This window comes from Falco punctatus, assembly GCF_963210335.1.
Source record: "Falco punctatus genome assembly, chromosome: 2".
Taxonomy (NCBI): Eukaryota; Metazoa; Chordata; class Aves; order Falconiformes; family Falconidae; genus Falco; species Falco punctatus.
Window position 1 is genome coordinate 15,169,240 of NC_137581.1, and position 27,920 is coordinate 15,197,159.

Sequence of the window (27,920 nt, forward strand, 5' to 3'; positions counted from 1 at the left end):
CGGGGGGGTTGCGCTGCCGCCGCTGGGCACGGGCTCTCGCCTCTCCCGGTGCCCCGCTCCCCGCCTGCCCCGCCGCTCCGCTCTGCCTCCCTGGGGCAGCCGGCCCCGGGCGCCGTGGCTGCCCCGGCGGCGTTTCCCCAGGCTCCTCCTCCGCTCCGCCTGTCCCGGTCCTCCCATCGCCCGCCGTGCCCCGTCCCGTCTCCCCGCGCTCCGGGGCTCGCCGCCCGCCGCTCCCGGCCCTTTCCTCATCCCTTGCGCAGGTGCTCGCCCTCACGCTTCGCCCTCCCGAGAAGCGCCGTGCCGCACCGGGCGCGGGCTGCAGGCGCATTGCGCAGGTCGCCGGTTTGGGAGCAGAGAGCAAGACAAGCTTTACTTATTTGCAGTGACGACAGTGCAGCCTTCCCTTCGTCTGTTTCTCACCGTCCCCTTCAGACGTTCACTGTAACGTTTCAGGATTACGCTCCGGCCCGATTCCTTTCCTGATACATCCGTTTTCCAGCAGCAAATAAACCAAGCCCTTTAAATTACACTCAGGGACCTCAAAGTATGCTCTGCACCAAGAAAGCACAACATCTTTTCTACAAAATGTTTGGGGAATGGCGCATTCTTTGCTTCTGATATTTTCCTTTGATTGCTTTGTTAGGGTGAATGAGATAACATTTGAAGTTGTTCGATGTTTACAGGGGCGGGCTGGCCGTGCCAGATGTAGCAAGTTACAATCCAGCCCGAGTTAGTCCTGACCAAGAAGCTGTCACCAGCTAATTACTGCCTGGCATTTTGTGTAAAATGCTGGCTTTGTGGTAGAACCCGTTGAGCTCAATAAGACAATTACTTATTGAAAAAAACCCCACAAACCAACAAAAAGCCCAACCCTTAATATGATTTGCATTATATAGCAGTCTCAGAAAAGAAACTTGTCTTGAAAGGTAGAAAGAATAAATCAGCGTAGGAGTCGTCCTCGTGACTTTGAGTAGAATCAGCATATTTTGATTCATAAACATGTGCTGTTATATGCTCGTCTAAACTCTGTAAGTATAACATGCTTTTCAGAAATTACATCTTTTTAAAAAACTCTAAATAGTTGCTTTTGTTGTTTTACTCTCAAAATATTTTCAGACTGAAAAGGACAGCTTCTTGGGGAGAAGAACATAACTTTTTGAAATTATTTCAGTGTTCTGAAAGCTAGCATCAGAAATCATGCAGGACAAGTTTTTAGAAGCAGTGGCTTCACATAAACCTTATTCGATGTGGTATGTGCTTTCTACGTTATTCCTGGCAAAATACTACTGGCCTATAGACTGCTTTGGCAATCTGCCTTTTATTCCTTGAAGAAATAGGAGAAAATACTTTTTTTCTTCATTTGTTTTTCAAGAATTATGGCATTGTGGTAATAGCTAACAATTAAAAACTTTGATGTCACTTAGGCACCTATATATACATTCAGGGGGTTCAACAGAATGATACACATCAGAGTATACTTGTGAATAGGAATATAGAAAGAACTCTTTGACTAGCAAGTAGCAAGGATTGAAGATATCTTCACAAAACCTATCAGCTGAACCAATGTTAAAAGAATATTTTCAAAAGGTGTTATCCAGTTCTGTTGTGACATGACATTAAAAAAAATAATTTGAAGTGCTACTCTGGCTACTCAGTTTCTGGTTTTCGTGCTACAGTATTTCTCCCTTCTCCTCATGCTACAATATTTCTCCCTTCTCCGCAGCCTTCCTTTCCTTAGAAGAGACAGAAGTTCATCTCCAGCACCGTTCATCTTCATAATTTCAGTTTTGCCTGATGTTTTCATGCTTAGTCAGCTAGTTGTCAAGCCTGTTTATTGCCACTGTCTTGCTTGCTTATTTCCACTTCCCCAAATCCACACAGTGTTCATGGCCTGCATCTTTACAGAAATGTGCTGCAAAGACTTGCTTCCTTACAGTGACTCCTTACTACTGCTTCAGGACGAGGAGAGGTAAGGAGCCACAAGAGGCAGGAATAGGGGGCATCCTGAAAGCAAACCAGCACTGAGTAGTATCCACAAGACCAACCTGCTGCTGCTAACGACTTGTGTGCCAAAATTCTACAATAACAAGGCCATGAGTCTGTAAATACCTGTAAATTCACAAGAAATATTTTTTTTTCTATATGCATTACTTGTCTAAATGTTAGCAGTTAAAGACTGTCCAGGTTTTCAGTTGTCATTCCTAACTTCATTTTTAAGACCTGCCAAATATACTCAGTTCTTCAATGGTAATGGTGATTACACTGAGTTGTCATTGTTTAAGGAAGAAGTTTTGGGTCCTTTGTCCCAAATAAAGGACATTTATTGGACTTCGATTTACATTGGCTTCACTTGATTTCTGTGAACTTCCACTGGAAATTTTTGCTATTTTCTTCATATTATTCTGTCCATAACCTTCATGCCCCATCCCTGGCAGTGCTCAAGGCCAGGCTGGATGGGGCTTTGAGCAACCTGGTTGAGTGGGAGGTGTCCCTGCCCATGGCAGGGGCATTGGACTAGGTGACCTTTAAAGGTCCCTTGCAACCCAAACCATTCTATGATTCTATGATTCCTTTGTTTCCTTTGGTGTCAGATTTTCTCACATCATTTAGATGCTTTCCCTGATACTGCTATGTTATCAGAAGTTTTTCAGGAAGAACATTTCAAAGTATGCCCTGTCAAATTTATTGATATTCTGATGGTGGTGTCATTTATTCATTTTTTTGCTGTTGTGACAATCAGTATCGCAGAAAAACAGGTTTTCTTATAGTATTTCCTCAGCTAATTTTCATTTACAAGCCATTAAAATTGAAACTGATATTTTCAATTCAGATCACATTTTTTTATATTCAGTAAACTTTTACTGAACATAAAAAAATTTAAAAAGAAAACAGTATGAATAGATTTCCACTTCAGAATTTTGAACCAAACAGTAAAACATTGGAGGGTTTGATTGACAATATTGTATTTTTCAAAATTCAACCAGAACTTGCAGTATCTGAGAGCTCAATTTTTGTGCCTATTTCCTTGCTCTGTTCAAAAACTGTGAATGAGTAACAGCTGCACGTAACACAACTTCTCAGCTGTCTTGCTTTGCAGCACAATTGCTGTATAAAATGTCAACAAGAGTTATAGAATTGTACTGAGAACTCTCATTGTAATGCAGTAGATTTGCATTTATTTTTTAAAGTATTTCCATTCAAACATTCAACTGTACACTTTTAAGCAGTAATTTTTTTTATAGACTCTTCAAAATATTTCTAATGTTGTTGGTTTAGGTAAAAGGAGAAAATTCCGTATGAGAAACAAGACAAGTACACAGCCTCCTCAAACACTACAAATATCAAAATCAAAAACCTGTTCTATGACCATCTTTTCTTAAAATAATCTTGAAGCATGGACTGGAGGTTGAAAAGATCCAAGTTCCATTTCTCAGACTGAAGTGTTCCATTTCTGTGTCAGGAGCGATTCATATAACTGATGCCGTAAAATTAGTGACGATGTTTAAATCTGGGAAGAACAGATTAATTACACTAGAAAACCTGAATTAGCATCTTAGTCCATACAGACCTCCGTCCATACGGTGACCGCAATATTGTTTTGCACAGGCTTTTTGGGAACAGAGCTTAGATGTTAAAAATAATGTTTCATTTTTTCACAGTTAATCAATGCCTGAAAGTTTTGTACTATCATTGTTTTGGATATGATACATCCAAAAATGTGATTAAATTTTTAAAAACTAAGATGAAGAGAGACAACCTGCCTCAAAGAGCTTATGAGCTCATGATCAAAAAAAAAAAAAAAAAAAAAAAAAAAAAAGCACCTTGCATAAGGAAAGGCTTAGGGGCTATAGGAGACACTTAGAGGCTTTTGCTTCTGTCACAGAAATTAGAACTCTGTAGCTGCATTTTGCAATTCCTACACTACAAAAAATCCCTATATTTTCATCATGTAGTGTACAGTGTACTAGTATCATGCAAATAACAGCACATTCTTGGTATATTACAATACTTGGAGATGTGTACTTATGTGGTTCTACCCCTATTCTGTAAATATTTAGACCCCTAGTTAGCATGCTAAATTTCATTTAAATTAGGATCCCAGCAGGCATTAAATACGAACTTCTCAGAATAAATTTGAAGCACCAGCTAAGTCATGAAAGCAGTTAAAACTAGGGATGTGGTCTGATTGTAAATGTTCACACCTGAGCCAGGTGATTAGGCTTCTGTAGTCAGGTAAGAGTCATAGATATTTGTGGGGACAGTTCATTTCATCTTCTGGAGCTTTTCAGAGACACTTAAGTCTTCTTAAAGAGAAGGACTTCTGTGATCTGAAGCACTTTGATTAAGAGCCGTGACTTTTTGCCAGTGAAATGTCTAGGATCGATGCCTAAAGTAAGAGGTCTGGAGAGTCCTAAATCTTTTAAATGCAGTATCAAAGTGCTCTACTAGAGTGATTAAAAACATAGGAATCATAGTTTTGGAAACTGCACTGTAAGCATACTTTCTTTTCCCTTAAGTAAGGGTGTGCCACAATGTAATTAATCTCTGTGGTGTGTTATCAGATGTTTTGCTAGCTTAAGCTAAACCATCAGGTTTAAAAAAACAGTTGTCAAAATTGTTGGCTTACTAAATACAAGCGTGTCTTGAAACAAATGTAGATGCAAAAGGGATCTGCAAACAACAAGGTATGTGGTAAAGAAAGTAAGCAATAGAGTTATAACAGGAAATGCAGCAAAGGAAGCTAATCACAGCGCGCGATATATTATTTCTTGCTCTCAGGTGCTAAAGTTGCCACAGGGCTAATATTGATACGGTAGCTGAAGTGGGCTCTAGACACATTTATCTTTATAAGTAGTCCAAAAGGGGGAAATAGATGGGTATTGAGCTATATTCATGAAAGTGATAGCTGCTTCTGGAACAGAAGTAATATATTTTATTTATTGTTCTTTTCCTGTTTATACTTTGGCTAATGCTCACTGAACTGCAGAACATAATAAGCTTGTAGCTGAGAAAATAAGCGGGAGCATCAGAACTGAGGAAAAAAAAAAAAGAAGAGAGATGCTTTCTGGTTTTATGCTCTACAGAGAATGCCGTTGCTTGCTGGACGACATCTTCAAAAACTTTCGCAGATATTTTGTCCTGTGGCTTTCAATGAATGCCTCACCTCGAGGTGTCAAAGGCCACATATACTATGCATCCCTCAAGGCATAACTAGGAGACCTCTACGCAAACCCACTACCTTCCTCACAGTGGTTTTGTTCCTATGTTGTCCAGCCTCAGGACTAAGAAATAAAGGTTGTTTTATATCAAATATGGTATTTAATTATCTGCATATATGAAATATGTATTTCATATAAATATATAAAGTGGGTGTGTATACACAATTGAACTCTGTGCTGCTAGGTGTAATGAGATGACTGCCAGCAGTTTAACATTCATGACAGTCAATGTATTGCAACAAGTCTGCCTGGAGAGTAGGAAGTTGCAGCCAGCGATGCTAAAGAGATGTTAGCATCTCTGAAATTCAGAAAGAGGTCATCAATAATTCTTCAGAAGTTTTAGAACTAATACCCTGATTAAATTGTGACTCCTAAATAATCATAGGAAAGAAGATAAAACCTGGATAGAACCTCAGGAAATTTACAAGTGAGTTTGGAGATCCCAACTGATGTGAAAATGCTGTTCATCACAAAGATAAAACAGGGGTTGAACCTAACTGTGGCACTTTCATAAGAGTTCATAATCTGGATAAAGTAGAGCTGACCCTGGAGTTGAGCTGCAGTGTAAGTGGAAGTAGGCGTGATTTTCTTGTGCTTTTGTGTAGCCTCTGCTGCCAACTTTAATTTCAGAAGAGACATCCTTCCTATGCAAATTCAAATTGTCTTAGTAAGGGTTAATCTTGCATCTACTTATTATATTCCCAAGTTTTTCTTCCTGTTTCTACTCACAGTGCAATTTCTCACTAGGGACTTGGCTGTCCCATGAAGTCTCAAAGTTGACTCTTCAGCCTCAGAATATTAACAAACTCCTCTGAATTACCAATTTCCTTTCATAACCTCAGGTTAAAGGCACATAGGCATTTATATGGAATACAGTATTAATCAATTGCATTATACTTATCTATCCCAAGATGAATTGGAAATGGCTAAATGGCATGGTATCAAACATGTAAAAGATAATCTTACTTACTTACTTACGGTGTCCCATCACAGCTAGATAAAGACTAAAACATAGCTTAAAAATCCACCCACTGTATAACAAATTTCCAGAGAGTTTTAGTTCTTACGGAGTTCCAGGTAATTTTATTTACTCTATCTCTTGTCCAACGTGTTGTTCTGTGTCCTGCCCTGTCTACCTCTGCCTGTCAAACCACGCAGCTTTCCACAGGAAGCAGAGAAGCCCAATGTACCTATACCTAGCTGCATACTTCTTGCACAAGCGTTTGTGCAACAGGAGGCAGGGAATAGTAAATTTTCTGTCTCCAAGCAGTGGCACAGGCAGAGTTAGTTTTCCAGAGCAGGCTGGTTGAAGCACTGGTGGAAACTTGAGTGCCAGCATTTTCCTGCTTCAGCTTTAGCTGGAATTTAAGTGGTTTGGGTGCCCATGTGTGGGCACATTGTTTTTTCACATTTCTGTAGGTGAATTGACTTCATAAGATTACTCTTGGGTGACAAAAGAGGGATTAAAACCAAAAGCTCTGTTAAACTTCATATTCAAAACATCATGTGAAGTCAATAACCATAATACTATTTGTAGCAAAAAAGAGCCTTGCATTGGTGTAACCTGAGATACAATTCTTCCTTCTTTTCTTCTTTTGTTTATGTTTGAATCAGAAAATTCTTGGGTTGTTTCTTTAATTATGCCCTCTATCATTTCACTTCCTCATTAGAGCTCAACAATAAAATTATTCAAAGCTTCCAAAATATAACTTTACTTCTCCAAAATGCATATGCCCCTTTGACATGGGATAACCTATATAACCAAAGTAATAGAATAAATCTCAAAAATTGTTTTAGCAGTCTGCAAAATCCTATTTTGTAGTAAAATAATAGTCTGCCACATAATCTGGGAAAGAGAAAAGCACAAATAGGTCTTTCAAGGCATTATTTGTGTATGAATTTTAAAATGGCATAAATATTTTCCATGTCTGCTCACATTTAATAGCTTCTATATCAAAACTGCTTAGCTTAAAAAGGATTAGTCGTTTTCCTTGGTCTTTCTGCCTACCTAAAAGTTAGATCAAGCTACCTTCTATACAGGAATGAGCTGCATTAACAAAACTTCTGCTGTGAGAACATGGGGCTACACTGACAATGGGAGTTGGGCTCTGGACTCTGCACTGAATCTGTCATACTTGCTGTGTATATAAGCTCTGTGTAGCACACATCAGATTTCAATATGGTACTTAATTAAACTTCCTGTTGTAACATTAATCTCCATTTAGCTTTTACTGCTCTTTCCAGGACATATTGTTATCTTACATTTGCGACCAGAATGTAAAGACTAACTCTTAAGCCACACTGAATTATTCATCATCATTAAATTCTTTAAAATCAGAAATTATCCAATTTTTCTTCATGACCCCTTCACAACCAAGTGCTGATTTTCCACAGTATTTTCTTTGATGCAGTCATCAATTTACTTGGTTAAAATACAAATTTTAGACTATGCATTTTGCATCACATACTCAAACAGCATAAATCAGCATGCCTGCATTAGATCTGGTGAAGGAATTCAACTTAGAAACTGTCAAAGCCCTAACATTCTTTCATTCTCCCAGTCCTAAAGTGTGTCATTTAAGGAGAATAAATGCAGGGCCATTGTTTCCCAGGAAGCCTGGAAGACTCTCACATTTGTACGTTTGGGTCTGGATACTTGTCTAAATAGTGAACTGCTCTCAAGGTGTCAAACAAAACCAGTGTTTCACATTTGGCCGATTGAAAAGGGCTACTCTCGGGGAAGAGAGCATGACTCTGAAATGAGAGCAGCAAAAAGATGGTCAAGAAGCCCAGAAGTGGAGATTTGCCATGCAAATACTCAATTTAAACCTCAGTAGATTTTAATTTATTACTCGCTATTCAATAAAAAAAGAATCAGAATTAAGCCAAATCAATAGAGAAACCTGTATGGAATATGAAAAATAAGAGCTCACCACTTTAATTGAGCATTATCTTCTAAAAGAAGAGAAGCGTCCCTAAATTGAACTGTTACAAATTCTGGGCTGTTTAACAGATTAAGAAAACATTATTTACTACAGAGCAAAACTTTCAAGTTACACAAACTCTTTCTATGTTCGCCTGAAATGACAATTTGAAGATGTGTCCCTTAACTAGACATGGAAAGATGTAAAAGGCCTAGTTCCTTGTGTTTTATGCTAACTCCAAAGAAGCAAATTTATTCATGTCAGTAAAAAGCAAAGACTTTCTAGTCCTTGATTTTGAGAAACTCTGGCTGAAATATTGCTTTGTCAAACAGCCTCATTTGTTCTGTCAGTTGTAGTTGCTGGTGGTGTGTTCATCCCTAGAGGTGTCTGTCATTGAGCAGAGCCCCCAGTTCTATAAGTATTTAACAGAACAAAAAATGTCCTGAAATCCACTCACAGAAAATTAGTTTTATATGAGTTAATCTCACATAAAATATGAATGTTAAGATGATGGTGTCTTTTGTCATAGTAATCTAGATACATATGAGGAACATGTTCATTTAATCACATGCCCAGAAGCCTGTTAATCACTCTGCCCTAAAATTAATCTCCAGATATGCTGTCTTTGAAATTCTGGCCATAAAGCATCTTTACAGGGTTATGGTAGGGTGTGATTTTCTCATGACTTCTGCCACCCTTAGGCTAAAAAATAATAGCTACGTTTTCACTTTGAGGGGCCAGTGCACTTACAAGGAAACATAACAACAAAAAAATTGCATAGTGAGGTGCTATCTGTAGTACTGTTTGCCATAAAACTTAAAAAAATCAATGACTGGTCATGCAAAAGTAGATTAATGAGGTAGGAACCAGATTACCAGACATATCTCCAGAGCAGCGCAGCAGGTGACAGGAGGGATGAAGGAAGCAATGACTAGAAAGCAGAAGGCCTGGCAGTGACACCAATTCCATGGTTACATTTTTGGGTGCCACTGGGAGCCTCTGCTGTAAACATGGAAACCTGGCTGGGTTTGCTTCGTCATCATCTGTTGGTCCTGTTCTTCTTCGCTTATTCACAACACATCTCATGTTAAGCCAGAACTGCTAGATTCCTGTAATATTTCCAATAAACAGACCAACAAATATCTGCTAAATTAGCATACAAATCTGAGTAAACAGATTAGGTATTCTCTCTAAGATTCTCTCTAAGATAACATGTTAAGTTTGATTCCTGATAGAATACAAACAATGAATGAATAAGACACTTGTTCCAAGCAGCAGAAAAAAGTGGAGTGGGATGAATAATATGAATATTAAAATAATCTTAAATATTATATATCTTTTAAATTATACATTATACAAACATATCTATTATATAATTTTATATAACATTTTATATAAAGTATATAAATGTATTAACTCTCCCCAAATTAATACTTTGGTTTAAGGAATGTTACTACTACCCTGACTCTACTCAATGATGTTCAAACTGCATCATTCCTCTCTCAGCTAGGAGAAAATTTCCGCCCCAGTCCCAAATCCCAGATTCAGAATACATAACCAATATACATCAGTTGGGTATGTTGAAATCTACTGGCAAAACAGGAAACATTTAAGGTTAAAAAATATAAACGAAGCTTTTCTTGTTTGACTTTGTATTTGTTCTTACTTTTGTACATTTTTCTTATCAGTAAATAGCATTTTTTCCCGTAGTCTTTAACCCTAGTCTCTATTGCATGACCATTCTGCCATGAGTTATATTTGCTTTTTAGCATGTTTTCTTTCTTGGTTCACTCCTCTTTTTCTGGTCTTTCAAAATGTGATGTTCATTCCTGCTTTTTAAGTAATGAAAAGTGATCAACAGTGTATTTGTGTGAAGGTCCTCTAACACAACAGATAGAAAATAAAAAACATGATAAGAAGCTGATGTGTTTGATATGACACTTATTAAAAAGTCACCTGTATTCTGGAAAATGAAGTACTGCAATTTCCAGGATAATATATGATGTTGTTTACAAAACACTTTGTTGTGTATCTAGTTCTATTCACCCTTTTACAAGCAAATGGGGAAAATGAAGATGACCAAAGACACCATGTCTGATCCAAAAGGAAATTTGAACTGGAGCCACAGCTCTGTGCTTTGAGCATCATTATGAAATCAAAGCAAAAGCAGTTTTTGAGTAACCAAAGCATAAATACAAAATCAGTCTTAAACCAGAAAATGATACTGACTTATATTTAGATGCATCTCAAAGTCTGATACATTTAACTTGCTCTCTGTTACTAATGCAGGACTTTGCTTGTCAGAATGGGTTTCTATCTCTGGTATAAACCTCAGTCAGTGAATGTTCCAAAGCATTAGCAGTTGTTCAGAAATTATATGAAGAATGTTCCATTTCACTAGAACATTAAAAAGCTTTCAAATAGTACAGAATGCAATTACCCAAATAAGAACCAGGTCACAGCACTAGAACTGCTGTCCTGACCCATGCAAAAGCAGCAGTTGTTTTTTTTTTAATGGTGACTGATGTTGAAGATGTGACACAGTGACTCAGAAGATCTGTACACTGTGCAGGAGAGAGCGGGAGAGGAGAATCCAAAGACATTTATAAGGATTTTAAGGAGAAAATTAAAAATGTGAGTTAAGGCTTGCAGGTTTTTTTAAATGTATTTATCACTTTCATGCTCTGTGCAATCAAGCATGCAAGAATTATGAGGACAAGGAGCAAGTAATCAAGAGGTCATTTAGTCTATCATAACAGTAAGGAAATGCAACAGAAAGCGCAGACTTGAAGTTTTTCCTCGTTTTCCTTTCAGTCTAGTGATGGCTTAGTGTAGACCATGGTCTGAGTTTTGAATTTGTGACGGTTCATGGCAAGTGTGAAGTGACAATAGTTTTTTTTCTTAGACTGGCCTTGTTGTTTTAAAAAGACAAGAAATTAATCTCACTAGAAACTGCACTTTCTTATTGAAGGTGTTTCTGTCAAAGTTGATCTGAACAAAACCACCCAAACATTTGTTGGAGGATGTGGTTACCTTTTCATTTTAAACATTTCATGGTGTAAAGCCTATGTTACCTCTCACCCACTTTTGATATGTGGGAAAGCAGCCTGATGGTTATGGAAACATAACTCATAGACCAGTGGTGATGTGGCAAGTATGCATGTACTGTAGTGGAAATTACTTTTCTTCCTTTTTGAGTGATTATCTGAGTGGATTATACTAATCTTAAAGATTTCTATGTGTTTTACTCATCAGGAGGAAAAGAGAAGAAAAAAAAAAAAGAAAATAAAAGAAAAAGGAGATCTATAGCAGGTCTGAAATCTTTTAGCAAAGCATGCTGGGAGCTGAGGATATAGACTAAGCTCCAGGAAACTCCTGCACAAATCACAGAACCGGGAATATTCATTAAGATCTAGTTGTTGAAATAGCGAGTATAAATGTATTCTCTCTTTCTGCCAATGTCCTGAACAAACTGGAAGATTTTCTCGATGTCTTTGCTCTATACGAAAGGATCAATGCCCCACCAGAACTAGTGCAATTTAATTTCACCTGGGCTGGGATAAATATTTAATGAAAAGAACAGGAGGATGCATTGATTAATTAAAACCAAAACCAAGGCTACCTAATTAAAAAAAGAGTTGTCTTCATGGGAGATATTGCCCTTGAAGCAAAGAAGGCCAACATGATCTAAGACTGTACAAGAGTGTAGCTAGCAGGTATAGGAAAGTTATCCTGCCCCTTGCCCTGGTGAGACACATCTGGAGTGTGTGGCCAGTTCTGGCCCCTCCAGTACAAGTAAGACATGGATGTGCTGGAATGAGTCTAGTGGAGGCCACCAAACTGGTCAGAGGCTGGAGCTCAGAACATACACAGAGACTGAGCAAGCCAGGTTTGTTCAGCCTGGAAAAGAGAAAGCAAAGGGGAAGCCTTATTGCTGTCTACAATCACCCAATCAAAGGATATCAAGACAGAGTTAGACTCTTCTTGGAGGTGCACAACAATAGAGAGAGCAGCTATGGACACAAACTAGAACATGCAAAGTACCAGAACAGTTTGCTCTGACAGGCTGTAGGTTTTCCATCCTTGGAGATGTTCAAAACTCAGCTGGACGAGTTGATGGGCTTGGATTAGGTGGCCTCCAAATATGCCTTCCAACCTAAATTGTTCTATGGTTCTGTGGTTCTGTGACTGCCCTAGCACCTAAAAACAGGTGGGGATGACTGCTAGATACACTTGAATGGAGGTAAATGAAAGCTTATATTTCTTTAAAGAGACATTTAGACAGTTTTTATACATGAACATATAATACATATATTTAGGCTACATATACAAATATATATATTCCAGGATAGGTAGAATTGCGATATATTACAAAAGTAATTGCCACACTATCACTCTGATGGAGCATTTCTTGCTCTTTGCATCAAATTTCTGCTATTGCAGGTGAGGTGTTTCTGTGACAAGTCTGCGGCACAGACATAGCATCAAGTTGTCAGATAGAGGGAAATGTATCAGGCTAATGTGAAAAGTTGATCAGCTGATCAGCCAAGATACAGCTAACCTGTGGGGTCCAGAACAATCTTTCAGGCTCTTCTGTGCACTCTATGTACATCCTGGGTTCATCTCGGGATGAGACTGTGTACCATGACTCACCTGTACCCTTTTCTCTATTAGAACAAAACAGGAATGCGGGCAGAGAGGAAGCCACAGTACGATTCAGGAACTAGGGCTGGGAGGCATATCATAGTATGTTTCAATACAGTGCAGGGAACATGAGTACAAGTGCCAGAAATGCCAGGTCTAAACTGGCACTAATAGACTTTTCTGACTAAAGTCATGCCTGGGATTCCTGGTGATTTTGTGACTTAAGGAAATTGTGAGAAGGTGCAAAATAACCTCAGAAACTTTGTTGCAACTCAAAGTTTTATTAGGGTGCTTATGTTGGGTTTAATAATGGAGCAGAGTTCTAATGTAGAAGTCTATCCCCAATATTTTCACATTAGCATCTGCTGGTCCAGCCTCAGCATTTGTCATTCTGTATATTCTGAATTAGCCTAGTGCCTCCTTCATTGAATCTATGCTCAATGGTTCACGTAGGTATCTCTCAAAAATGTGCCACAGCATTAAGCGCATTTGTAGATGCTAAATTATTATTTGCTTTTGTGTCTTTGAAGCTGACCAGTGGCTATAGGATTCTTTGACTGCTCCTTTGATTTTCTCATCCCTGGAAAAATAAGAAATATTGGTGCTTCTTTTTATTTTAAAAACATCTTCAAGCAAAAAAATTGATTTAGAAATCCATTTTCAACAATACACGTAGTATACAGTTTGCTAGAAAAAGCAAGGCTCTATTTTCTGTCCAGAAACAAAATGTAAGGGTAGAGGTATATCTAATAGAAGAACACAAAGGAGAGGGAAGATAGGACTCCAGATGTCAGTAGGAAACAGATCTATAAATGCAAACCACAAAGATCCTGTTCTTTCTGACATCAAAATGAATGGTACTCAGTTACATTTACTGCTGCTCTTAGTGGAGCTGGTTTTTCCTGCCATGTTGAATGAGAAGGGGATCAGCAACCTCTGACATGGACTGGGAGGAAAGTCCAAACCTCTTCCCTTTTCCAGAATGGGAAAGTGCCGGCAAAGTAAGAAATTAAAATTCTCTAATTAAAGTCCTGGGAAGAATTGAGCCACCAAATTAATTAACAATTGTGATTGATGAACCTGGGAGTCTGAAGAGCTATTTATGACTCTAAATCACACACAGTGTTCTTCCTCTTATTAATATTTCATTATTGTTTTTCTTTTTAAAAAGTTACACAGACAATTCCAAGAGATATCCATTAAAAATGTCTCTTAAATATTTTATTGAGATATTAGACTGAGAAATAGATTTCTTGGCAAAGAATTAAATACTATGTCTAAGTAATAAGATTTTTTCAGAAATAGTTTCTCTGACATTTTTAATGGTTATTGCCTTTTTCATTTGATTATTGTAAGTTAGTTCCCAAAGTAAAGAAACTTTATATGTATCTTTTCCTTTTTAATGCTTATATTAAAGAGCCTTTTGTGGCTTCACAGGCAGTTTAATTCTCCTTTCCTTTCTTTGCCAAAGGAAATAGTTGGAATTTTTTTCTTTTCTTGCTTCTTCACACAGATGATCTGTTTTTGCTGTGCACACTTCTCTGAGTCAAATTTTGCATTAGAGAACTGAGATTCTTTTAGCTTGCAAAAGCACATGACAGAAGCCACCAGAAAATATTTTTTTCATAGACTGAGACTGCAGGCATAGGTCAGTAGACATATTACCACACGGTATGTGTTTTCCTCTTTATAAAATCTGGAGTTATCTGTAAGATTTAAATGATGGCAGTAAACATAAGGGTAGTATTAAGTTTTATGCAAACTGCTTCACTTTGGTTATGTCCATAAAACAACTTAGCTCTGAGAACTACTGTTTGTGCCTCAGCTCCCATGTAGCCAAAAACACCTTTTATTGCTAGAGATTTACACAAAATATAACGTGCTATATTCTTCAGAATTCCAGAATGTGCAATATCAGCTAATACACATCATCTTCCAAAATTCCTCGGTTACATATTCATCTTGTGAATGATGAGACCTTCCAAAGCATAGAGATTAAATGGTTTTGCTCTCTGCTATTTCCTTCATTCTGTTAGCCACTTGAAAAATAACCTGGTTAGAACTGTAGGCAAAAATAATAAAACAATAAACTGAATTACGTTCACAGGAGAGGCTGTGGAAGTCATCAGTTAAAAAAATGCTACTCATAGCTGCTTTTACAGACTGTCTGCATGCATGTAATTACGAGAATATGTAGGTGTTTTGAACACTGACAAGATAAAATGAGGCTGTCAAGTTTTCCAGTTCTGAATCTGAGAAAGGTAGGTTGGGAGTCATTAAAAGTTAGTATTTTTTTCCATTTGTACATCTGACCAAACTAAGGATCTGTTGCTTTCAGCATCTTTTCCATAAGTCTTGTCTGACTCATATCCTCTCATCTGATAAGTGACACGATCCTGGTTAGTAGGTCTCTTACTTCATGGGGTCAAATCTTAAAAAGACTGCTGTGTGGCAAAACAATTACTGTGTTCTTGCTCTCATCTCTCATTATCATAAAAGTAAGATTAAAGTATGCAAAAGACACACTCTTTATGATCAAAATAATATGTGCCTGCTTTGTTACTTCTTTTTATTGATTTAGGTTTGTTATTTAAGGTTGATCTTATGCTTTTACTTTATTAATTTTTTAAAATATGTCATTAGTCTTTGCATATTATGCAGTGTGCTGTGAGCTACAGCTAAAAAGCTCTACAGCCACCCTTCAGATCTTCTAAGGATGGGATGTCCAGCTCACTTGTTTTCTGTGGGCAAGGGCAGAGGTGCAATACCAAGCAAATGCAGTTCTTTGCCTCCTGGAGCAGCCTGGTTCTGCAGGAGTACCACCAGTTCCATCAGCATGAAGCCCAAGATCATAAGCCCTCCCAGGACTTACCTGGCCTCACACAGGAATTACAGTTTTGGCAATTGAGTAGAAAAGATGGGAGACTATGAGAGCCAAGGGAGGGGGATTTAGGTTTCAGGACACGTAGATGTCCCTCTCTCCTGGGTGTCAGTAGCAGTAACTGGAAAAGCTCTGGCCTGTCTGCTCCTGTTTTAACCCCTCAGGCCACTGCCAGGACATGCGTGAGTCCACACAGGAATTAGTACTACACTGTAAAAAAACCCAGGCTTCATCTAGTTGTCTTGAGTGTAAACAATATACAAACATTGTAGTAAAGGTCTAGCGTACTCAACAGCAGCTGGTAATTAACCTTGGCTGTCTTGGCAGCCGTCACTGTCTTGCCTTCGGTATTATTGGCACGAGCTGGGTATGTTGTGCTATTTTGATTGCATCTGCATAAGCTGCAGCAATACCTCCATAAGCATAAACACAGCGTGAACATATACACAAAACATGAGTAGGCGCCGTTGTCCATTTTCACCAATCAGATAAACAATATGCCCTTGTCTTATTCATATATAAGGGGAAATAAATGTTTAAGTATGGTCAAATTTAAGATTTGGAGAGCTTGGCAGGCTATATTATGTGATTTTGGAGACTGGACTTTTCCAGGGAACCCTTATTCACCATCTGTGTGGTACTTTATTTTCGGTCAAAAGTTACAGTGTGTTTTCAGCTGCTCTATCAGAGCTGCTATTTTAACTGTTTCTTGATGGCAGCTTGGTCTGCCAAACTCATTAGATGTGATAACACTAAGAGATAGAATAAGACAGCTAGGTAGGAAATGAAGTTATAAATATTTGCAAGCTACATATTTGTGAGTAAGAGCAATGATGACTGTTTTGGAAGTGGGGTAGGCAATACACATACAATGAAGCATTCTGTTTTCCTAATGGAGCATTGCACAGATAGAAATCAAATCACCCATCCCCATTTTACTATTTTTGCACCAACCGCTCCAGGCCACTTACATTTTCACCCCTTGAGAAGCAGAATGAAACAAAACAATATGATTGCTGTTAACCAGGTCATGCCTTCATCTCTGTGTCTGTGAGAACATCAGTATCATTCTGATGCTCTGCTCAGACCTGCATGATCAAAATATTTAGTAGCATCAGAAAATACTTCTCAAATGTAAGTAGTGCTTTTATCTGAAAGAGTCCTAAAAAGCATACCAGAGGCCCAAACAGCTACATACGTATTAAGTCCATGCACAGATACCATCATCACATACTGCTGTACAACATCCCCCCCTTTTGTGAACATCCCCATATGAGACTGCCTCCATAATTCCCACTGTATTTGCTTTTTTCATTTAAGAGTTGCCCTAATATTCTGATTTGATCTGTTTCAGTGTCTTGCACTTGTTTTCTTTTCTTGCTAGTTGGCTTGAGCAGGGGATCTGATCCTGAGAGGGACCAAATTGTCTGTTCTTACAATTGATTAGGTCTCATTTTAGACAAATTTGCCTTCAGGTATCTCTATGATATTGGGAACAAATTGCATTTGTTGTTTTGTGTATTGTTTTCCAGTGACATATAAGTCTTATGCCATCTGCCATCTCTTGTGGACAAACAATTGTGTTTTGTTTATTGTTACTTATTTTCATTTCACTGTTCAGTCCTCCTGTGACCTTGGAGAAAGTTTTCCCCTCGTCATTAACTGCTCCAATAAAAATACCGCTCCCATAAAGAACAGTAACAATTTGCATTTTTACAAATTAATTTTCCTAAACCGACACTGCACATTTATAAAATGTGAAAACTTGACTGAATTTTGTAGAAAGGAAGATAGGGACAGGAGACATTTGCAAGCAGCTTTTTGCCACTTATGGTAGTACCTGCCAAAGTGAGAAAACCCCTGCTATAGGGCAAGTTTGTGGTGGTCACTATAATTTTTGCCTCCTTCTACCTTCTTCCGAGTGAGTGAAAAAGGGGTTTTTGTTGGTTTTTTTTTTTTCTTTTTAGTTTCCTTCTTTCGCTTTTACCTGATCTTCTGGCTGATGCTTTCCCCACCCATCCAGCTGGCCCTTTGCAGCAGCAATTAGCAGCTAACCCTGACTGCCTTTGAATTTAGTGGAATTTTTGAGGCAATAATAATGATTTCCAAAACCTCAGGTATTCTGAGCAGAAAATGATAAGGAAAGTATGAGAGGAGAAAAAGTATTTGAGAAGGTGGATCATAAATCTGACTGGGCTCTGGATTCTTTTAAAGACAGGGAATGTTCTTTTTTCCTTCTTGTTCTAACAGAGAAATGACAAAGAAATGGTAGAGACCATGGTAAAAACTGCAAGGTTTATGTTGCCTAATATTGGTAGGTATGTTGCTGTCCGCCTCTTCTGTATATCTGGTCAGTCCTTGGCATATACCCATTTGGGGTTGTGCCTGGACACAAACATGGGGGTTATACACACTGTGCATACTCCACTATTTTCTGTTTCATAAATGCGATCATGTGTTATTCCAAATAGTGTTGTAGCATAAGCAGATGATCATAGCATGGATGCTACTAGTTAACACAGACTCATAGAATCATAGAATAGTTTGGGTTGGCAGGGTCACCTAGTCCAACCCCCCTGCCATGGGCAGGGACATCTTCCACTAGACCAGGTTGCTTAGAGCCCCATCCAGCCTGACTCTGAGTGATTCCAGGGATGGGGCATCTACCACCTCTCTGGGTAACCTGTGCCAGTGTTTCATCACCCTCATCATAAAAAAAATTCTTCCTTATATCTATTCTGAACATGTGTGTTATTTTATCAATGATACTAAAAAAGGTGCCATGTAAAGGACATCCCTACTGCTGGCTACTGAGATGAATGGGGCTATCTTGTATACACAGACTGGACAATGCGAGCTAAGCATGGCCTGGCTCCTGGCACCTGCCAAAAACAGAGGAAAAGCAGGAAACTGTTACCTCTTACACAGCACAAAAAAAGTGGATCACTTTTTACCGAAACAAATGTTATTCTAAGTAGTCTTTTCCTGCTTTTTGACATCCTCCATGTCCACAGATCGGTGCTGGCAGGCATCTTGCAACACACTAAATACAAACCTGTTGTTTATATTTGGTGCCATCCAGGTGGTAACTTTTGCCTAGTTGACGCTGTCATTTTTCAGAGGGTGAGGGAATTCCAAAACGACACCCAGAGTGAAGGTAAGTGCAAACTCTTCGTTGACAGTGTCCCCCTGGCCAGCAGTGCTATGCTGTCTGCTCAGAGGCCTGAATAGAATGTTTGGTCTCTATCACTTGTGTTCTGTTCCACTTGGCAGAGGAGTGAGCTAAAGCACTGGCCAAGTGGGCTTTGTTTCATTCATGGGCTTGTTTATACAAACAACATTGATAATGTCAACATGGCTTTAAGCGTTTGCTAACTCGTTCTGGCTTTGAAACAACAGTTATAAAATACCGTAGCATTTTCACAAACCTGTATTGCCTCATTCATCATAAAGTGGGCATAGTGATAACATTTTAAAAACAACAGGGACACTCCTCACTAAACCATAGCAGTGTAGAAGAAAACTTGGCTAAGCGTCAAAAGTAGACTGGGGATCTCTCTGAATTTTTGAATCTATAACTAGCTCATACATTGACTATTTTTTCTGAGCTAGATATAGTTACATCACTTTTATTCATTCATTCCAGAATGCAAAAAATACCAGCCCAAAGAGGGCTGTGGGTAGGGGAAATGTATCTTATCAATTGCAAGAGTTTGTGGGAAAAAGTGCTATTGAATTGCAAGATATTATTAATATTTAATTATTATCTGTGAAAAGTGTCAAGATATAATCAACTTAGGCCTCTGTTGATAGATGCTGTCTTTATGTTTTCACAGGACAATAACATCTACATACTTATTTTCATGACCTTGACCTTGGTTGTTTATTACATGTATAATAGTGCAGTAAAACAGTCTTCACCCAGCAAGGTAGGGAAACGTTCTATAAATTTAAGCACACCATGCAACACTGAAATTGGTTATCCCGATTTTTTTTTTTCCCATTATCAAACTGAAGCAGGACCCTAGGAAGAATTCATAATACACTTATTTTTGTTGCTTGAAAGTTTTGAATGTTTAACATTTTTGCAGTCATTTAATGTGCTTTGCCTTACAGCAGTTGTACACATATGTCACAAAACATATTGAGCATCCTGATCAATTTTGTGAATCAACAGCACAAATTAAACCAAAACATAATGTTCCTTGAATAAAGCTAAGTCAGTTAAATGCAGGTTTCAAGAGTGGTCAAAACTGCCAGTTCCTTTTCCTTATTCTTTCTGATTAATATCCTAGAGTTTTGGTATAAGTAGAAAAAAACCCACCAACAAAACAAAAAGAGGATATTCCTTTATGTTTTTTGGTGAAAACACCTTGTCAATTTAAAATTGTTGTTTAAGTGTCACCAGGCTATTTAAATGCGACATTCTGAGGCAGAGTCTGATTAACAGGTGCTGTGGGAAATTTTAGGTAAGCATGTATGTTTTGCATAAATTCTTACTGGCTAATGTGTATTTGTACGAGCAGGAACATGATGAGCTAGTAGAAAATCTGTAAAATAACTTGATAACTTTAATTTTTTCATCCAACAAAACTATAGAGATTCTAACAAACTGTTCAAAAAGGTAGATTTTTAGGTGGACAGTGATTTAATGGATGCATTCACCTGAACTGAGCAGGCACTGCTCTAGGTATGTTAATTTTCTCATGTGTCTGTGAAAATGAGGTGTTACAATGTGGCCTTTGTCACACTCAATATAAGCCAGTGTAAATACTTAATTTCTGTGGTAGAATGAGTATCCAGAACTTGTTCTTCCACACTAACGTAGTTTGTAACCCTCCAATATTCAGAATTTAGTCTTTGAGCACAGTTGCCAATGAGTGTTTTAATAAATCAAAAAGAAATGACAGCCTGTACTTCTGTACAGTACTCTGAAGGGGAGTCTACAGACTCTTTATACAGAAGTGTAAATCACTCAAATCCTTCTCTAGGTTGTTACCAGAAGTCAATAAAACAGTGAGAACAGTTGTTGGGCAGAGGTGGTGACGGCACCTGTGAGCCAGGTAAACATGGCCCGGAGGCATCTGAGGGGTGTCCTACTCTTGTAAGAAGGGACCTGGTGGTGGGGACAAGCACAGCGCAGAGGGGAAGGTGCAATGTCTACCTTTTATTTGCTATTTAACTGACCCTCAGGGAGTGCAGCTATCTAAGGGACTGCAGGCAGGGACCTGGCAGGTGGCATGGCAGCTCACATGGCTGGGCACGTACAGGGGGTCTGGGGCATGCTTGGGCTGCTCCTCACTGTTGGAGCTTACCGTTTCCTCAGCAGTCAGGGAACTGCTTCTACATCTTCTTGGTCTTCTGGGAACTTTGGAGAAAATCTGGGAAGAGTTCTAAGAACTTTGGGGTGTTCAGAGGAGGCTGCTGAGATGGTGGGGCAGGAGCACCTGCCCCGTGAGGAGACACTGGGGGAGCTGGGCTTGGTCAGCCTGGGACAGAGATAACTTTGGTGACACCTAACAACAGCCTGACAATAACAAAGGAGAAGTTACCAAAATGACAGAGCCAGCCTCTTTACTGATATGCAAAGTGGGGGAACAAGAGACAATGTTCTTAACGAAGACAGGAGAGGTACAGACTGGGCATAAAGAAAACCTTTCACAAATGAGAATAGTTAAGCCCTAGCACAGTCCACCCAGTGAGGTTGTGCAGTCTGCATCCTTGAACATTTTCAAGACCTGACTAGAAAAAGCCCTGAGCAACCTAGTTCAAATGCAGTGTTAAACCAGCTTTGAGCACCATGTTAGACTAGAGACCTCCTAAGGCCCTTTCCAACTTGAATTATCCTATTGTCCTAAGAGCAAGTCTCTTCTGAGATATCACAATACTGTTACAATTATTTATGTATGCATGCACATAGTCATATTTCACATGAGACAGTACCACACCTAGTGTCTTCCTGGCCTAAAATCTGGGTGGGTGCGAGGCAGAGGGCAGGCTGAGAACAAGAGTGGCTTTGCAGCTGAAAGTGGCAGTAGGTTCAAAAGGATGAAGCTGACAAAAGATTTATTTTCCATTCAGAACAACACAATTTCAGACATACAGGTGCTCAAGTAGTATAATAGATGTAACAGAAATCTGAAAAAAAGAGTAGGCTGAAGAGACAGAGCACAATTACACTGGCTCAGACCATGCCCTGTCATCCAGGCTGCAGACGGACATCAGCAAGCTCAGCCTTGCACCATTTGGAAAGAATTTTGATTTCCCTCTCAAAGAGCTGGAGCTGTTGTCATACACAGGATTCTGGGCTCGATGAACAGGTAATCTGCTCTCTGAGGCAATTACTGTGTTCCTGAGGCACTGAATGAGGTCTCAGGGACCCACAGCAATATATTTCAGTAAATATAAATGACGTTGCTAGACCATGCCATTCTTATACCGTCTCAGCATGTTGGGATCAGCAGCTACTATTATAGTGGGTAGTAAACAACAAAGAAAGTTTTAAAAATGTACAAACATGCCTCATAATCACATAAATTGCATTGGTCGGATTTTCCTTACATTTAAACTAGCTTAATCTATTTGACTTCTTGAAGCGAGCCCAGTTTGCATTCATGGTTTAGCCTTGGGTTTCCACATACTCACCCTGTGCCTTGCCCAACTCTCTCCAAACCTGGCCACATTTCTAATATCCTTACACCCTCCCTATGACCTCCCTACTGCTGTTCTTGATGGAGACTCCTTATTTTTTTTTCCAGGTCACTTCTCAAAACTACCGTTTTCCATGATGCCTTTTCACAAACCAAAAAAACTTAATATACTTGGAAGAAACTGCACGCATTGTTTGAATACTATGCCTTTGATCGGTAGACCTTGTGCTTTAGTAGCCTTCTGGGAGCTTAAACACACTAACATGTTGACAGCATTCAGTAAATAATTCAGTTGGAAAGCTTCCAATTAATTTACTCAGTGAAATATCAGCCTTGCATTACAATCAATTTAGATTTGGTTAGGAGAAAATAGACCACATATTAGTAATTTTTTGACATCAGATGATATTATTTTACTCCAGTCTCTAAATGTCATACTTCAACTATGGCCTTGTATTTTTTTAAACCTATATGTGAAGGACTGCACACTATGTGCTTATGGAAGGATTAAGATGGGAAAGTTTTAGTGTGCAAAAAGAACCTTTATATTGAATTCTGATTAGAAAGAACATTTACGTTACTTGTGAAGTTACTCCAACTCATTTGTTACATAAAAGCTATCTTGATAGAGTGTAAACAAGACATAGAACACTGAAAAAAACAACTTCTGTTTGTTTTCTTGTTTATAGGAGTACATGTAATACTACCCTTAGATTTCAGGTGGACATTTTCATTATTAACATGTCTTCTATAAACAAATTAATGCTAGTGATAAAATTACAGGGTTTTTTCACTTGAAAATGAGTAAATAATCTTCATTGAGCATGATTCAAATTTCCTAGTACTATGTAATCTGCTGGCATGCTATCTTGTACTAAAGAATCCTGCTTGTCTAACCTTGATTTAATTGTGCTCTGTGCATAAGCAGTGACCTCACTTGGGTCATGAATTGCTGAATCAATGGAGCAAAAAGTACCACGTTTGACCTTGCCATTAATGGCAAAGCCTTAAAGAGAGCCGTATTATGTTCTTCTATGTAATAGGTATATTTTCCTGACAACATTAGGTAGTTTTCATTGAAAAAAAAAAATTTTAAAAAAGACAACTGATATTCTGAATGCTGCCCTCTCCCTCCCCTTTAACCCAGCAGGCTGTCACTGAAAAAGTTCAGTTCAACTAATTACAAGCTAGGATTTATAATATTAGCACATTTTTGCTGGAGTTTTGATTGCAAAATCGCACAAAATAGGAACTGTATTAAACCCGCAAGATAGTGGTCTTATAGCATATGTGAAATTTTAGTTAAAATTTTTAGTCCATTCAACAGTTTTATTGTAGTGGGATTATACAAGCATTTAATGTGACTGTAAGATCCAGCCAGCTGACAATGAGAAAACTAGGGAATGTTGCTGCTGTTGCGTTTATCCCTTCAGTAATAAAATTGTACTTTCACGAATAATATACCTTACTTACACATAGAATGCCACTTGACCTGCATCACTGGCTTTCCTGTGGCATACCATGGGGCCTATGTCATCATTTTTATTTGCTTGCTTTTTTACAGTTCACAGTACTGAATAATAATGTGAGAGTGGTTGCTTTGTATAATCTGATCCCGAGAGCATGTCACTTGCCTTGGGATATGGCATGAGAGCACACTGAAGTGTCTGATGTGTTTGGATAAGGCTAGAGGACATTGTAGGGGCAGCCAGTGCCAAATCTGGAGCAGCCTGGTTTACGCTATTGATAGGGAACACCTGTCAGAGAGAAGCGCCCCTAAAACCACCCTGGATTTTGCACTGTAGGGAGCTAGGGGTTCACCCTAGAAGACATCCCATGGTGTGCACAGTCAGGAAATCCAACCAGCTCCAGACACCAGCATGGGAGTTAAGTTATCAATGGTGTACCTGCACCTAACATCCATCCTGCATCATGCTGTGGTACATTTTGCTTCATTTACCGGAGTCAGATGCAGAGCTGAAAGTAATAAACCACAGTGTGTTGTTATTGGTTTGTGTTTATCTCATTACTTCAAACTGTGTTTGTTATTTTGTTTTTGGACAACCCAACAGTGTGTTTGGGAGCTGTGAGGACATTCAGGCTGATGTGACAGTGAAGCAGCTTGTGGGAAGACACACCGTGTAAACACGCCATTTGCTATCAAATTTGCAGTTGAACAAAATGAATTCCCCTCCTGATTGTGAGTGGAGATGTTTTTCTTTGACAGGACACAGAGAACAGAACTGTGTTTTTCTGCATTTCCATTTTGCAGGTGGACAATGTTGGTGTCAAGTGACCCCCAAGTGGATACCTGACTGAGCAGCTTCAGAGACCTTTGATTCTTAAGCTGAAGCCCAGTGGGAAAAGTAGATTTACAGGCTTTCAGTCATGGAGGGAATTCAAAAAGATCTCTCTTTCCTCTTGCAAGATTTTGGTCTGTAGGCACAGTCCTCCACAAACATATCAAACAGCAAAGGTCTCTGCCCTGGTTATCCCATGGGCTTCCTGCATGTCATGACTTGAACAAAGATTTTACAGTAGTATTCTCCCAAGTCAAACTGTAATGATTTCTCCTAATCTTTGCTCCCTTGTCACCTCATTGTTTCTTGTACCAGTCCACTCGGCTGTATTTATCAGCTAAAGTAGTTACGTTAAAATATTTGAACCAAAATGGTGATAGAATAGCTCTCCGACTATCATTCCTGATTTTTAGCAAGAATGAGATGCCATGTTCTTTTATTATGGTCTGCTTGCAGGACTTGGATGGCACTCCAGTGAGCAGCCCATCTGAGACAAGGTGCTATCTCTGAACAACTTTTTTGTGCCATGGCAAGAGAATGCATAGTTCTGACCAAATTAAAACCTTACTGAGATGAAAATGTACTCCTGAGAGGCAAGAAACAAGAAAGGTTTTCTTCCTCCCTTTATTATTCCAGAGTATTAGCTGTTACAAAGCCTTCTTTGTAAGCATAATACCCCCAGTCCCTCTCTATTCCATCTTATCACTTTGGAAGAGAAGAAAAGAGTAGAATTTTTCTCTAGTAGTTATGGAGAATGGTTCTGTTTTGAGGATTTTCACTGCCTTGTAGAGGTCATGCTGGCATTTCTAAGAGCTACTTCAGACTTCTCCAAAATTTTTTTCATTATGTTGTTTTCTGTTGGGGACTATAATTCTTTAAGCTAAAAACAGGCTGACATTAGTGCTCAAGAAATAAAATCATGGGCACAAAATTTGTATTCTTACAGTAGCTCCCTGAACAGCAGAGTGCTCCACTGTTATCATCTGAAATGTCATTTAAGAGAAGTTTACTGTCATTCAGTTCAACTTCTGCAAATGTAGCTGTCTTTACTGTAATTTTGTTGTGAAGTTCTTGTTAGGTTTACTGTAATTATCACTTACTACTTGCATTACTAAAACAGCAGTGTTGATAATGGCATTTTTACACTGAGCTGTACATAGTAATTGGGCAATTGTGCTGTGTAGATGAAACATTAAAGTCACTGGAAACTTTCCTTTTGAGATGAGTTCAGAAATGAAACTTCAGAAATTACTAAAAGCATCATTAAAAATTTACAGACAGTCTGGAACCCTAACATTATTTTCTACAAAGAGACCAAGTCATTTTCTCTTATCTTCAGCCTCTCTTTTTTTCTAAGAGAATCTGTTAGTTCATCTGTGCTGTCAGGTAAGTAGAAAGTTAAAGCTTCAGGACTGAACAGGATTGAGCAACACTGTGTAGGTTACAGTTGCTGATATATATTTCAGAAGGACCAGAAGGCAGGAGCAGAGGGACTTTTTCAGGTCATCCAGTGATCACAAGCACTTAATGATGACAAGCTAATAGGTCATACAATTTAATGCTATTGATAGATACATCAAATTCCCTCTTTGGTTTAGTTATGCTAGTGTTAAAAAGGTTTACAGCATCCCACTTACAGCACCTCTATGTTTATTTCCAATTTCCACCAATGACAGCAAATATACATCAATCCAGTTATAGTTTCATTCTTTATATACTAACTATATCTAAGCTATATGAAGATATATATCTAGAGCATATATTTCTCTTTCAGGAATTTATGTAGGTAGCATCCTCTTGAATGAACTTTAATCTTACTGTCTCTTCTGACATGTTCCACAAGCCTATTACTCTTTCTGTAAATAACTACTTCTGTGCATTTTGAATGGGAGTCCTGCTAGCTTCCTTGATGCCCCCCTTATTCCTGTACTGCAAGAAAAAAATGATCAGTGAATCTCTATCCCGCTTCCACGACACTCATTGCTTAACAGACATCTATCACAGACCTCTCTTCCCAGGTCACGTTTTTCTCAGTTTTAGTAATCCTTACCCAGTCGTATTATCTATATTGCTCCTTTTTCCCCCTTATTGGCCTGACAAAAACTTTGAATGGTGAATTCCTGCATTCCAGGTTTCTTACAGGTGCTTCTTACCACCTTCTGATAATTTCAGTATTTGCATTTATGTATTTTGATTTAATCTGTTCATAAAAAAAAGCAGTCAATACTACATATGGGTGGGGGTTTTTTTACCACCAATTAAACATGGGGTAAACAATAAACCTAAGTGAAAACAATCCATAAAACTCAAAATCCAGACATTCTCATATGCCCATCTCCATTCCAAAATACCAGTCCATTCCTGTGTACTTTCCCTATGATCTTCAGAAGATACAAGGAATAATAGCTACTAAGACCAATAAATTCAGAGGCTGTCAAACTCAATAGAAAATCAATTCCACAGCTATTGCCATGGCACTCTCAATTTCCAAAGCTGCCATTTAGCTAAACGAATATAAGGGAGAAAGTGGAGGATCCATTCCAAGAGATTTTCTGACCCAAACCCTGCCCTTACACCCAGAAGTGTAATTTCAGTGTCAGTGAATATGCTGTCCCTTTTGTGAACTAGAAATCAGCATTAAGAATTGTTATCAGGGAGTGCTGAACGCTGGAATACAACAGGGGAAAGACCTATTTCTTACTTGTCCTTTGTTATTTCAGAACTGAATCCAAGTTTTTGAGCAAGTGACCCCCCTTGGAACAGCTAGCAGCTGATAAGTTGCAGGACCCACGTCCTGGCATAATTTCCTGTGGCTTTTGCAGAAGCTGAGTTTTAGCTCTGCATCCGACGTGCAACCTTGCGTTGCCTGAACTCTAGCCTACTCTGCAGAGGCTAAATAAAGAACTTGGAAAACAACGGGTGATTCAACATCAGTTTCCACAGGCTTGTTTATACTCCAGATTCACCGGCTGGAGGGTGGGTTTAATGTGTGGTTGTAAAAGTCACATCCTGGCCCAGGGCTGTCCTTTGGCATTTGCACTGCAGCAGAGCTGTTACAGCACTATATGACTGAAAACGTCCTTGACCTCTGGGACTTACAGCATACTGAAGTGTGCTTTTTAATCTCATTTGATTAGTCTTTTTAGATAATGTCTTTATTCTCCCCTCCTTTTCTTAGAAAGGAGAATTTAGTGTGATAATTTAAGTACTGCGCCTGTGAACTCTGTATTATGGGAAAAGATAGGCATTGCCAACAGGCAACAACAGAAAATCAGAAAAGAAATGATATGGCAAAGAAAACC

At 38.7% G+C, this 27,920-nt stretch overlaps 1 protein-coding gene across 2 annotated transcripts in view; it reads right to left on the reverse strand.

The window, feature by feature from the left end:
• The window catches only part of PGR (progesterone receptor), an 88,499-nt gene that overhangs the window by 43,317 nt on the left and 17,262 nt on the right, over nucleotides 1-27,920 (reverse strand). For both annotated transcript variants that reach the window (XM_080376484.1, XM_080376486.1), the window contains exon 1: nucleotides 1-27,920. This exon is cut by the window's right edge. The gene's annotated coding sequence lies outside the window, so the exon portion shown is untranslated.